The 4240-nt window shown below is 35.3% G+C and overlaps 1 pseudogene; it reads right to left on the minus strand.

Annotated features, from left to right (window-relative positions):
- Positions 1–189: 189 nt before the first annotated feature.
- Positions 190–2263, minus strand: LOC124890325 (annotated as a pseudogene).
- Between the last annotated feature and the right edge of the window lie 1977 nt (positions 2264–4240).

Consider the following 4240-nt stretch of genomic DNA (forward strand, 5'->3'; position numbering starts at 1 on the left):
CTCCCTACCAGATAGTATTCTTCCCCATCAATTTTCACATACCTTAACTCAATGCATCAAGCTTGCATTATTTTTCAGTGTACTTTAGTTATTTTTCAGTGTAACTCAATTACACTCCACCCTCCCCAAATCCTACACTTTATGGGATAAGTTGTTTGTAAGTGAAACTTCTTAAATACCAACAACATATAGAAGTTTAAACTCAAAGGAATAGAAGCCTGAAGCAAAAAATATAATCCCATACATGTGTCAAACATGGCAAGTCTCATTCTACTAAGCGTGCAAAACTGAGGTTTCTACCTAGTAGCAAAAAGAGAAACAATATTAAATGAAAACCACAAGAAGGCAACAAGAACTCAAAATTCTCGTTATGAAAGTTTCACTCTAATCACCGTCTTTATCATCATCGTCGTCATTTCCACCAGTTGCATTCAAAGCATTGAGCCTTTTGATCAACCTATCTTTCCTCTCTTCGTATGTCTGCTTCTTGAGGTTGTACCTGCAGAACATACACCCCAAAAGTATGGTTACAAAAGGTAATAGAATCTCGGTGAGTTGCATCTAAGCACGGTCGCACAGAGTTGAATATAGTCCAGAAAGCATCAAACTAATGAAGCAGAGTGACATCGGGGTCGTTTGGCAGGAGAGATAAGGATAACTAATCTCGGGATTAATTTAGAACAAGAGTTTATCCCATGTTTGGTTGGGATAAAATCCATGGATCACTCATCCCGAGATTAGTTATGTGGGATTATAGTGTTTTTCTTATCCCTCCTTGAGGGTGGGATAACTTGTTTGCCATCAAAACGATAGGGACAATAGGACACAACATAGGTGAAAATCAGTGATGCACCAAAAGGCAATAATGATTAATTTCAGGAAGCTAATGATTGATGAATTAAACTAAAGGTGAAAATCTCAGACCTCTTGTGCTGCTTAGGAGGCTATTTTCCAGACTCCTTTGGGCTTGGGTCTGCACGTATGGCAACATGAACCTTTTTGTACATCTCCTCAATATTGTGTTGCTCAAGACCCGACTTGAGATACACGCTGAAGTGTGACTGATATTTCTCAGGTTTGTCTTCCATCAATGCCTGCAAATGAATGCCAGGAATTATTAGAGATGAATAGAGTAACAAGAAGCAAAACGAACACTGAAACCCATAGTTCTACACTAACAATCAATTTAAGTACTTCTATCTCACATTCATATATGCAGCAACATGGACACCATAGATATACTTGCGGTGAAATTCTGCGTTGAGTTATTGGATTTAGCAGTTAATAATGTTAAACATGATGAGGGGATAACCTTAAAGGACTGTGATACGATAACAGTAGTAGTTACCTAGGAACTAATACTCGGTGTAGCTTATAGTTGAAGCACTAAACCATTTTTTTTTGTTTTGGTGCGTACATAGTGATTGCAGTTTGAGCACGCGAGCAAGTAAAATGACTGACGATGGTCGGGAAGTGATATTTTATCTTCCACAAGGAAAGTTTGCACCTGCAACATTAATGTATAGTAACATTACAAACTTGTTGAAGGTATTTAGCTTTTGATGAGAGTTAGAACCTAAATCAAAATTGAAAAATCCTGAAAAGATCCGAGATATAAGAGAGATATGGATGAGGAATGGATTCAAGAAAGTGGCTACTGCAATGACTATTTGTGATAAAGAATTGGGAGAAAGATTAAAGCAAAAATTAAGAGATAAAGCTTACCTGAATTGTAAGACCTTGCTGAGAAGATGAAGAGAACTAATGGAGGCTTCTGGAATCGTGTTATCAGTGTGAAACAGGTGAAAAGGATGGATACAGAAATGGAGGCTTCTAGAATTGGATTAAGCACCGCTTATGATATAGTATTGTAATTACCATTTTGCCCCTTAATGTATGAGTTAAAGACTTTTCTGCCCTTGGTTGTCCAAGGGCTCACTCTTTTATATAGTAGTAATTAGGAGTATTTTATAAAACAAGGATGCGAATTCTCTACTCCACCTTCCTTACCCCAGATAACATATCGATAGCACTATTCTTCTTGTTAAAAGTGAAGTATCATCTCGAAGGAAAAGAAAATTGACAAAAGGTGTCATCATATTATAAACTTGTACCTTGGCAGATTTAGCACCTCGTTTCTTTGCAGCAGTTTTTTCTTCAGAAGGTGGTTTAAGAAATGGTTCAGGGGTAGGACAGCGTTCCACATATCTAGCATTAACTAAGTTGTTGAAGCTTTCCCGTGCAGCATCAATGCTAGAATCTCCTGGACAGTGATAAGGGCCTCTTAAAGTAAGAAAGTTGTTTAGGAGGTGCAGCCTAGGCTTTTAGAAATTGACAACCCAAGTTTTGTTCATTTAAGTTCAAGTAGTTATAATAAGAAAACAAACAAAAAAGCAAGTTGAGGTTATGAAACAAATAAGTTCACGTGTTCTTTGTCAAGATCATTTTCTGCTTTTCAAAGTATTAGAAACAAGAAGCATGTTCATATATTGCCAATCATCTTCAATTAAAATCACCTTCAAAGGAAGTGATTTTTTACCCTAATATCAATAAGTACCTTTTCCTCATTTTCTCTTACTTAGAAAACAGAAGCAAACACAAATGAAAAGCCAAAATAGAAATCAAACCCACATATTAAACCAATTAGTTTTGATGATACCAAACCATAATCATAATGTACAAGACGATTCACAAAAAACTACAGAAAGGATATTGTTTCACCTTGATTTTATGACTGCTTATATCTATCTATAATTTGGTTGAGCGACAGCCTACCATGCTGAAGCAACCCTTCAAAAATCCCTTCACACTACAATAAAAACACATTCACTACTGTTTTGCAAAAATTTTGACTTTTTTAGAGAGAGTCGCCACTTAATTTTGAAAAGGAATTAAGAAATCTTTAGAGAATTACTTCAAATGATCCAAAAAATCATTTTAAGTTAGAGATTCTAGATAAGAGGTTCCTATTAACGTTTTAGGAAGGTGTTAGGCACCTAAAACGTCCGCTAACTTACGGTTATCCGGACTGTTTGAGAATCGTCTTTGATTAACTAAGAAAATCGATTTGTTTGAGAAGTAACCGATTAAGGAAAAGTTTTTGCAAAATCAGTTTTTTAGAGACATAGTTAGGGATTCAACTAGGTTCGCAAGAAACACATAAAACAAGTAAGCAAAAGGAAAAGGGGAAGGGGAGAAGTAGTGATTTAGGCATTTAAGCCCAAATTATCGGCCCTGTCCTAATCTAGTTGGGTTTTTTGACCCATTATCACCTGTCCTAATTCTATATTTTCGTACGTTTGGCTTGAGTCTCGCTCCACCTGTATTAGTTTACAACTTTGGCTATGAGGTCCAAATAAATAGACAAATAAAATAGATAAAGGAATAAATAAATAAAGACAACAATACGAATTAATAAATGAGAAAACGAGACTTTCAAGTCTCTTAGCTGCTTCAAAGGTGGAATTTGACCCATCTTCCTCAATCTTTCGACTCCTTGTATCCCTTTCCTACGAGATTAAGGTTGGACTTTCTCTAGGAATTGACTCGGGGTTAAATGGGCCTCAATGACCCACAATGGGCATAAGTAGGACTCCGGTGTGTCCACATGCGAAAGAAAAATAGAGTAATGAATAAATACCCAAACATTAACATTCAAACAGAATGTGCTAAAATATTATGCATTTTTATTTAGTAGTGGGCAAAATAGAATAAAGAGAACTATGTTAATTCAGCAAAGATAAATTCACACTCCATATCATAATTCAATTGATAAAAGAATGGATTAATAAGTTTATGTATTTTGTTGCAAGGCTACAACTCAATTTGCCATATTTTGTCAGGAGTAAATGTCAACTTTTTACTATTAGTTTAAAAATATACTCCTTGACTAGTCGGCACACATGTATGATAAATGTTTATGTAATTACTTACCCTTGTTAACACATACACGCAAACAAATTAATCTTATTTTGGAAGGTTTGTATTTAAAATTTTGAAGTGAAAACATATATTTCCATGATCTACTCATTTAAAACTTCAATTCTTTTGAAACATGACAAACATCTAAACAATAAGTGCATAAATGCAAAGATAGACTTGGATCAGCAAACTCGAGCTACCGGACTGTTAAAACTCCTAAGGAATTACACCGGTAACATACATAATTTTAGCAGATCAAATAATCAAACAAACTGGGACCTAAACTTTATGAAATGTAAAGTGCAAGGAAACTAATCCT

Source organism: Capsicum annuum, unplaced genomic scaffold (genome assembly GCF_002878395.1).
Source record: "Capsicum annuum cultivar UCD-10X-F1 unplaced genomic scaffold, UCD10Xv1.1 ctg15375, whole genome shotgun sequence".
NCBI classification, from domain to species: domain Eukaryota; kingdom Viridiplantae; phylum Streptophyta; class Magnoliopsida; order Solanales; family Solanaceae; genus Capsicum; species Capsicum annuum.